Source organism: Pinus tabuliformis, chromosome X (genome assembly GCF_031772625.1).
Source record: "Pinus tabuliformis cultivar Carrire ecotype Pingquan chromosome X, CPIR1, whole genome shotgun sequence".
NCBI lineage: Eukaryota > Viridiplantae > Streptophyta > Pinopsida > Pinales > Pinaceae > Pinus > Pinus tabuliformis.
Genome location: NC_142308.1, coordinates 959,027,000 through 959,037,938, shown reverse-complemented (window position 1 = coordinate 959,037,938; position 10,939 = coordinate 959,027,000). Strand labels below are relative to the sequence as shown.

Genomic DNA, 10,939 nt, shown 5'->3' with positions numbered 1-10,939 from the left:
GATTTAAATACATGTATTTAACAAGGCACCAAAAAATCTTTTTATATTTTTTCAAATAGAATTTACATTAATGACAGACCTATCCTCATAACATTTTCCAATAATACTTTTCCTAGCTCATACAAGAGCTTACCCTAAATATTTTCTTAATAGATATTATTGTAAACACCAATGCAAGAATAATAATCTTTGAGTGGCTATGTGTAAAGAGGATCAATTAGAAATATGTAGTAATATGCATTCAACAAATCAATGTTGAATATTTCAAGTACACATTCAATATAATTTAAGGCTAAGAGTTTTTGTTTAAAAATTCCCATCAATATTAAAAAAATTGATCTAATTTATTTATTTTTTCCAAAGGAAAATTTTGTAATTGTATATCATAAATACCAAAAACAAAGTTGCATTGAACATATGTCAAGGCACTAGAAGAAAAAAAGAAAGAAAAAGTCAACTAAATAATCTACATGGATCACCTATCAAAACTAATTTCTCTACAAATTTCAATTTAGATTTTAATTTAAGCCTAAACCATTTGAAGAAAATAAAAGAGGAGCTTCAATTCTTAATTGCTTTGATATATCCCTAAAAGCAATTCCTCTTGCTTTTAGAGCTAAACACAACACATAAAGAGAAGAAGAAATAAGCAACATATACACTTGTAGGTTATCATCAATTAGGGATTTGGAAGGAGTTGTATTATTATTTCAATCTCTTCCACTTGTAGAAGCCATATTTGACTTGACATTAGTTCTATTTTTTATAGACCATTGGCTTTAGAATTGTATTGTGAATTGGCATTACTGAAGCTTATTACCTCAAATAACTCAATACCATTGATTATTTGGTTCAACATGGACTTAAGATTAAGGTTTTGAAGTCAAAACGTTCCTCTGATCCATTCAATAGCCAACTTGGAGTCATCCATGACTTGTATTCTTTAAATGGTTTTGAAGACCAATTTCACAAGGCTTAAAACTACATGTTTTTTAACTCAACTATTGGTTCTAGAATGAAAAATCCAATCTGTTTGGCACATACAAGACACCTCCAATAACTCATGGACCTATATTTTTCTAGTTTTCATTATCAAAAAAGCCCCATGCATATGACTTGCGCACCATTGGTGGACTGGATATTCTAAGACTCTTCTAAACAATTATGTGAGTGTGTGTGGAATAATTCTAGAGGAGTGAAAGATCTAGCCAAGAACAAGGTTTAATTTCGTTGATCCATATTTCCTAGGCAATAATACATGAGAGACCTTTATGATCTACCAAAGCATTCAACCAAGGAGACTTTGTTCCAATGCCCCACTCCTACAAATAAGTAGCATACATCCTTCTATAATTCTTTTTCAAATGGAAAATCTAGTAGATTATGTTGAGTGGTCTCCTCATCCATTCTACATAGATAACATAATCTTGTTCACTTTCTAGGTCTCTTTTGAATATTATAACAAAAAGAGCCTTGATTTTATTGGAGATATCAACTTCCAGAATGTCTTCCACCACCAACATTCATTTAGATCCCCATCAAGAAATATGGCTTTGTAACCCATAGTGGCAAAGTATTCACTTGATGGGTTCCAATTAATAATTGCTCTCTCATGACTCAATACATTAATGTTGATGATGACAATGGAGATAACATGACCTACACACCTTGAGATAGTTTTGGCCCTTTATTTATGATCATGATCATAACATTTTCATTTCCATCAACAATTTTGTATAAGCGCTTAACTCTTAAACTATGTTTTAACTTTTCGATATTTTATGATTGAATTGTTCTCGTTTGACATGTTATGATTCTTCATTACTTTCCTTGAATTGTTTTGTAAGCTTTAAAAGTGTTTCCTTTATACATAACAATGTTTTAGCTATAATACAAATACATAAAATTGTTTTAACTATAATACAAAATGAGCATGAAAAAAAGCCTCTAAATTCATAATTCAATCATAAACCAGATGTCATTCTTCTTGGCTTTCAAGAAGAGTCTCTAGGAGTTTGTAGATATTTGCAAGAAGACCCTCTAGGAGTGGTCTTAATGTTTGTAGATGGCATTTACATTTTCCAAGTTTACATAATTCTATTTAGTGATTCACACATATATTTCCTAGTATTTTGACAACACGTAAAACCTAATATACAAGACTTGAAGCTTTACATTGGACTTTAGCTTTGAGTTTAAAGACTTATATTTGATACATTTTGTTTCTCATTAAGTTACATTTTAAATAGGAGGGGTCTATAACATCTTAGACAAGAAAGATTAATGTTAGAAATAAGTAAACATGAGTATGACTTTTCTCTAAAATTTTTAATATAATCCATGTACTTTTTTTTTAAATGATGTATTAATATATTTGTAAGATATATATTCTTGAATTTGGATTTTAAATGGTGGAATTTTCGAGTATAGAATCAAATTCAAATTCGTTTTTTCTTTCATTTGGAACAGGGAAGGAAGAAATTGGGATCAGGTGGAATTGGAAATGGAGTAGAAACAGGGAAGGGAGAAAAGACACGAAATTAGAGTTGAAAATAGATGCCATGGTTAATGGTGATTGACCCCAAGTCTTTTTGCATGCTTTTCGATGCACGCTTGGTGTGCGGGGAAAAATATTTGACTCTATCTCTGTGATATGGAATAATTTATTTAGCATATGCACAATTTGGAAGTCAGCCAACTCATTATATTCCCTAATTCCATCGACATAGGCCACTATATATACCTATACCTACGTAATAATAGTAGGTGACTCAATTGTCTACGAGCGAAGCCAATTATGCAAGCACAATCTGTTTTCCAAATTCCATTCCTTTGCATATAGCTAATATTTTCTATAAGAATTTGTTGTAATGGCTCGCATTTCTGTTGCTTCTTCTACTCTGCCTTGTGCTTTGTCAACAAGTAGTAGCAACAACTATTGGAAAATTAATCCCAACCACCACGTTAGACACACTTACAGCAGCCATACTTGTCAGATGAATTTTTCAGGTTGCGATTTTGTTTGTAGGTGGAAGGATTGAAGTTTTGAGCAAAAGTACAAGATGTTGATTCCACAACACATCAGATAGTTAAAGAACTTAATACAGAGTTGGTAAAATGTATGTTGAAAAATTTACTGCGCGACTCTTACTTGCAGTTCGCAACCTCTGCAAGTTTAGAAAATCCCTCATTTTGTATAATTGCCCATCCTGTGTCTTAAATATTTGCTCTGTCATGTATTAATGAGTCAAAGTTGTATGTTTTGATAAATATGAATGTAAAAGTCATTTGCATAGTTGAGAGAGGAGTCGAGTGTGTAAGTCTAAGAGGTAGTGAGGAGAAAATTGTGGAGAAAATATTGGTGGGCGCGTGAAAACAAGTTCTTACAGAGTTTTACAAAGAGTTACTCTGCAACCCCTGGTGAAGCGTAAATCACAGTAATATATTTTTGTTTTACTTGGAGCAGAAGCCTCCAATTTACCATACAAATGTATTTTCTTATGTTTTGAAATATAATCCAAAGTATGTTTTGTTGCCACTTGGTTTTAATATTTTACAACTAGCTTTACCACAACCATTTTTTTTACTCTATTCTGCCATGAGTAAATTTCTGTGTTTTATTTAAGCCTCTGTCAAGTTGCGATTTTCTTTCCACAATTGGAAATTTGACTTGCTGCAACTGATTTTTAGGAAAAGTCCTCTCCTCTGCCCCCTGTAAAAGTTTCTAACATGGTATCAGAGCAGGTTAAACTTTGTTAGTGTAAAAACAAGAGTTTTTACTAGCAATTAAAAATTGTTTTGAAGTGTATTTACTAGTGGGTAGAAAGTTTTTTTTTTCATTCAGAAATGCCAAAAACAAACACAATCTTGACTAATCCTCAAATACCTCAATTTAATGGGAATTTTTTTTATTATTGGGCTATTATAATGAAAGCCCTATTTTATTCTTAAGACATTTAGGATTTGTTGGAGAATGGTTTTCAAGAACCAGCAGATGCAGCAACATACAATGCCTTGACACAACTAGAAAGGTATTTGTTGAGGAAAATAGGAAGACGGATGAAAAATTCCTCTTCTACATTTTTCAAGCAGTTCATGAAAGTATTTTCCCAAAGGTTGCAGCAGCAACGAAGTCTCATGGTGAGACACTTGAGGAAAGGAGAATATTTGAGAAAGTTTTGAGAATTCTGTCAACAAGGTTTGATGCCATTGTTGTGGCCATAGAAGAGACAAAGGATCTCTCATAGTTCTCAGTGGATGAGCTTCATTCATCACTAGTTTCTCATGAACATAGAATGAATAGATCAAAAAGCTCCTCATTGGAGCATGCCTTCAAGACACAAGTTTCATTTGGTCAAGGTACATGCAGAGGAAGATCATATGCTAGAGGAAGAGGAAGAAGCCCACACAAAGGTGGAAGAAGCAGCCCTTCAAGCTCAAGTGCAAGGGGTAGCAATCAAAATCCAAGTCAAGTCCCAAGCCAAAATCAAGCACAAGGTCAGAGGTATGATAAATCTCAAGTTCAATGTCATTACTGTAAGAAGTATGGTCATTATGCAAATGAATGTAGAAAGAAGAAATATGACATTAGTAACAAACCAAGTGTAAATTTCACAAAGGAAAATCAGAAGCATGATAGCATGTTTTTAGCTTGTAATGTAGCACAAGAAAAACAGAGTGATGTATGGTATCTAGATTCAGCGTGCAGCAACCACATGTCAGGGAACATAAAAATGTTTACCAATCTAGATCAAAGTGCGAAATCTGAAGTGACATTAGGGACTGATAGAAAAGTCTCTGTCATGGGAAAAGGAAGAGTTAATATCCTAACAAAGAAGGGGGATAAGAAGTACATCTCAAATGTTTACTTTGTCCCCGGTTTGAAGCATAACCTCATAAGCATTTGACAACTCATGCAAAATGGATACAATTTATTTTTCAAAAATGATGAGTGCACAATTTTGGATAGGCCTCCAAGCATACAATTGATTGCAAAGGTTCAGATGACAAGCAATAGAATATTTCCCCTAAAGATAAGATTAGATTTGAAAGAAGAAGGTGCAGAAGCACAACTCTCAATGAACTCACAATAAGATGGAAGAAAAGATGCAAATATCAAACAAGTGAACTATCAAGCAGAGGTCAAAGATGAAAATTGGTTATGGCACTTGAGATTTGGTCATCTCAACTTTGGATGTTTGAATTTGTTGCATAGGAAAGGCATGGTGAAGGGATTTCCACTCATAGAAGAATTGGACAACCTATGTGAAGGATGTATCTTGGGAAAATAACACAGAGAAACATTTCCAACAAGAAAGTTAGTATTGGAAAAGGCACCTTTGGAGATTGTCTAATCAGATTTATGTGGACCACTGCAATCACCATCAATTGGTGGCAACCATTATCTTTTGACTTTCATAGATGACTACACAAGGAAGACATGGGTCTACTTCCTAAAATAGAAAAGTGAAGTTTTTGAGCGCTTTCGTCAATACAAGGCTCTTGTTGAGAAGTAAGGAGGACACTACATCAAAGTCCTTAAGACTGAGAGAGGTGACGAATACATCTCAAATGACTTCCTTCATTTTTTCAAGGAGCATGGAATTCACAAGCAATTTAAAACAAGGTATACAACTTAGAAAAATGGTGTCGCGGAAAGGAAGAATAGGACCATCATGGAAATGGCAAGGAGTATGTTGAAGGTAAAGCATTTTCCAAATGATTATTGGGCTAAAGCTGTTGCTTGTGCAACGTATATCATTAATCGGTGTCCAACCAAAAGTGTCAATAATGTGGTTCCTAAAGAGGCATGGAGTAGAATAAAGCATAGTGTCATTCACTTGAGAGTCATTGGATGTGTGGCATATGCACATGTCCCGGATGAGTTGAGGAAGAAGTTGGACAACAAGGGGGAGAAATGTATATTTGTTGGATATAGTGATGAATCCAAGGCATACAAGCTCTACAATCCATCAACCAAGAAGGTCATAATCAGCAGAGATGTGTAGTTCATAGAAGAGGAAGCATGGGATGGAAGTTTAGAGAAGATAGTCAATGTCAAAGCATGTATACCACATGAGGACAAAGAGGAATTGACAACAATAAGAAATTCCTCAACAATGACTCCCTCTACTCCTATTCAAGCGCAACAAAGTAGGTAGCAAGTAACACCATCAACAAATAATAGGACAATGTCACACAATCAAGAAAGTGCTTCTCCAAGCATGCTGCAAAGCGTAACACCAAGTGATATTTCAAGCCCATCTTCAATAAGTACAAGAAGACCAAAATTCACAAATTTAAATGAAATTTATGAGCAAGATGAAGTTGATAGTAGCACTGGTCTGAATTCATTATTCGCATTATTTTGTCATGTAGATGACCCAATCAATTTTGAGGATGCAGGAAAAGAAGAAAAATGGGTTGCGACAATGGAGAAAGAGATAGAAGCAATAGAAAAGAATGGCACATGGGAGTTAGTGAACCTTCTGCAAGGAAAAGAAGTCATTGGAGTGAAATGGGTCTATAAGACCAAGAGAAACGTTGAGGGGAAGATTGAAATGCATAAAGCGAGTCTAGTTAGCAAAGGATACAAGCAGCAACATGGAAGAGGCTATGTGGAGACGTTTGCTCCAGTTGCGAGGATGGAGATAGAGCGTACAATTGTGGCAATTGTCACGCAACATAAATGAAAAGTGTATCAAATGGATGTAAAATAAGCGTTCTTGAATGGAGTGTTGAAAGAGGAAGTGTATGTTGCGCAACCACCTGATTATGAGGTAGAAGGCAAATAAGACAAAGTGTATCGGTTGAGGAAATCTCTTTATGGGTTGAAGAAAGCACCGTGTGTATGGTATATGAGGATATATGCTTACTTGTTGGACAATGGTTTCAACAAAAGTGATAGTGAGCCTATTCTCTACACCAAAGGGAGTGATGGAAAGATTCTTATTGTTGTCTTATATGTAGATGATTTAATTTTTATAGGAAATGATGATTTCCTCATCGTTGATTTCAAAGAAGTCATGAAAAGTGAATTTGAAATGACTGACTTGGGGTTGTTAAGATGTTTTTAGGGCATAGAAGTGAAGAAAACAGAAAATGGTATTTTTATTTCTCAAGCAAAGTATGCAGCAGACATTTTGGAAAGGTTTAATATGCATAACAACAATCCCATACCAACTCCAACTGTCACAGGTTTTAAGTAGAGCAAAGAATATTGCAGCAGCAATGTCAATTAGACATTATACAAAAGCATGATAGGCAACTTGATGTATTTGACCGCCATTAGGCTGGCTATAATGTATACAGTGAGTTTTGTGTCGAGGTTCATGGAGACACCCAAGGAGACGAGTTGGCAAGCAGAGAAAAAGATTCTAAGGTATGTCAATGGGACAAAGGAATATAGTATTTTGTACGCCACAACAAATGATTACAAGTTAGTTATTACACACATAGTGACTCAACAGGAAGTGTCGATGATAGAAAGAGCACGTTAGGATATGTTTTTCATTTGGGTTCTGGAGCCATTTTATGGTCCTCCAAGAAGTAGCCAACAATGTCATTGTCAACAACAGAAGATGAATATGTCGTTGCAAAAACAGAAGATGAATATGTCGTTGCAACAACAACAACATGTCAAGCAGTTTGGATGAGAAGGATGTTGAGGGATCTTCGCCACGACTAAGAGGGAACGAAAACTATTTTCTACGACAACACTTCTGCAATTGCATTGTCAAATAATTTTTTTTTTCACAAGAGGACCAAGCATATTGATGCTAAATATCATTTTATTAGAGATTTGATTAACAATGGTGAAATTGTGTTGCAGCATTGTATGTTATAGAAACAGTTTTTCTGATATTTTCACAAAGCCATTAGCACCTGAAAATTTTGTTTATCTCAGGTACTATTTGGGGATTGTCAATGGTGATGTTGTGATTAAGGGGGAGTATTTGAAAATAAATCCCAACCATCGCGTTAAACACACTAACAACAACCGTGCTTTTTAGATGAATTTTGCATGTTGCGATTTTGTATGCAGGAAAAATGATTGAAGTCCTGAGCAGAAGTACAAGCTGACCATTCCGCAACACATCAGATAGTTAAAGCACTTAATACATAGTTGGTAAAATTTATGTTCAAACATTTACTCCGTAACTCTTACTTGCAATCCGCAACCTCTGCAAGTTCAGAAAATCCCTCATTTTGTATAATCACCCATCCCATGTTTTAAATATTTTCTCTGTCATGTATTAATGAGTCAAAGTTGTATGTTTTGATAGATATGAATGTAAAAGTCATTTGCATAATTGAGAGAGGAGACGAGTGTGTAAGTCCGAGAGGTAGTGAGGAGAAAATCGTGGGGAAAATATTGGTGGGCATGTGAAAACAAGTTCTTACAGAGTTTTACAGAGTTACTCCGCAACCCATAGTGAAGCGTAAATCACAGTAAGATATTTTTGTTTTACTTGGAGCAGTAGCCTCCAATTTATCATACAAATGTATTTTCCTATGTTTTGAAATATAATCCAAAGTATGTTTTGTTGTGACTTGGTTTTAATATTTCACAACTAGCTTTACCACAACCATTTTGTTTTTACTTTGTTCTGCCGTGATTAAATTTATGTGTTTTATTTAAGCCTCTATCGAGTTGCGATTTTCTTGCCGCAATGGGATATTTGACTTGACGCAACTTATTTTTTAGGAAAATTCCTCTACTCTGCCCCAACGTGATGAGAAGGATGGTCAATCCTCATCCTAATGTCTGGGATTGTGATTTTGTGCAATCTCTTCAATCCCCTTATACTGTGAGTAACAATATTATTTCTTTCATTTATGACATTGGGTATAAATTTGTAGTTCTTCTGATCAGTTCAAGTATTTATGTTATGTTGATCATGATCACTACCTGTATTAATTGAACAAGATTCTTGTTATAGAGAACGCGCAAAGACACTTATTAGTGAAATTAAGGTGATGCTTAGTGGTGAAGGAGATAAATTAATGATCACCCCATCTGCTTATGGCATTGCATGGGTAGCCAAGGTGCCTGTCATTGATGATTCTTCCTGCGCACAATTTCCCAAAACAATTAATAGGATTTTGAAACACTTGTTAAAATATGGTTCATGGGGGACTGGGTCGCACTTTCTATTGTTCAACCTCCTGCTTGCTACTCTTTCATGTGTTCTTGCTCTGCTTAAATGGAAAGTTTGGAATTTGTAAGTAGAGAAGGTTAAGAATTAAATTTAGTATTTCAAAGGGTCTCTTTAATTAATTTATCTTTTCCCAAAGAAAAAAACAACATAGTTATATTAAATGAATAAAAGTAGTTACATCGATACTGATATATATGAAGTCTATATTATCTAATACCTTATTGTCTAGAAATAAAAAATACCAAAGAAAACCTGTACAAAAACTAGGAAAACAAACATTGTTATGTTTCAGAGGATGTGTAAGTGAACAACCAGTACTTGCTCAAAACGCCCATGGGGCACTACAAGAGGAAAACAAAAATAAGAATCAAGTGAATGAAAAGTGTCAATGGCAAGCTAAGACGTGAACTTCAGAACCCCAAAAGGGCCACCACCTCTTCTCTCCAACTAGAACTAGAGCACCCTGACCAAGATAGTTGAAATTCTTTGGAATGATCAATCATAATCTATGCTCCACAACCACATGCACCCCTAGAGGATGCTCTGTCAAAGAATCTAATGGGGAAGGAGGCCTCTTTAAGAAAAACACAATGTCTATGAGCTTTGGGCCTCCAAGGACCCGCCTCCTGAAAATAGGCCATAATTTTGAAGTTCGTGGATTACACATCGGGGAGTTGGTTTTCAAAAATATGTTTATTCCTGCAAACCCAGATACCCCAGAGAAAGTATAGTGGAAACGCCCTAACTTCTTTCTGACAAGAGCTCTAGTTGACCAGACATGCTACAAAAGATGATCTATCCACCTCCTGATTTACCTTTAGGGCTTTTGTGACCTCCTCCCAAATTACAATTGCAAAAAGGGAAATGTAAAAAAAGGTGCCTAACATCCTTAGGAGCTGGTCCACAAAGGGGACACCATCCCAAACCCTGTAATCCACTCTTAATGAGGTTTTTCTATGTGAGTATCAAGTTATGGATGACTAGCCATGTAAAACATTTAATTTTTAAAGGCACTTCCCACTTGCACATATGAGCCAACCATTCAACATGAGGCCCAACTTGAATGAGAGATGTAATGAATGAGTAAGCATCTTTGACAAAAATGTTGCCATTTGAGACACAATCTACCCACATCAACTTATGAGGCTTATGAGAGAGGTAAATCCTAGCATAACCAAGATGCTTATGATATGTTTCCCAAAGTTCCACTAACTCCTCTGGAATTCTGATTTCCTGAGCACGGGGCCACATGGATGAAGATAAAATAGAGCTACAATATCTCTCGATGTGTGCTAAGGTAAAAATACCACGGTTTTTGAGGCACTGGATGATGGAAACATGAATATTATGACCCCCAGTCAACCCTTTTATAGAATCTAAACCAATGTAAACCTTCTCACCTCTACCCACCTCCCAGTAGATATTTCCACGAAACTATAGTTTGACTTTCATGAGGCTGCATGATATGTAGGAAGCATTTCCTTTCACAGGAGCCCCAGAGGACAACCATTCTTCCAGATTCAATTTTTTAAAGTATTTTTCACATATGATGTCTTGCCAAATCCCATAACATGTGAAAACCCTCCAAAAACACTTGATAAGGAGGGTATGGCTGAAAATATTGATATCTCTAATGCCCCATCCACCTTTTTCCACCTGCTTGGATAATGTATCGAGACAAGGTAAGTGATATCTCTTTTTATCGATGACCCCATTCCAAAGGAAATTAGAGATAATAACATTTATTGTGTGTATAATTTCCATTGGAAGATTATACA

General features: G+C 35.3%; 1 pseudogene; it reads left to right on the top strand.

Moving 5' to 3' along the window:
- The first annotated feature begins 2,870 nt into the window (after window positions 1–2,870).
- Window positions 2,871–10,939, top strand: part of LOC149142894 (alpha-bisabolene synthase-like) — a 60,405-nt pseudogene continuing 52,336 nt past the window's right edge.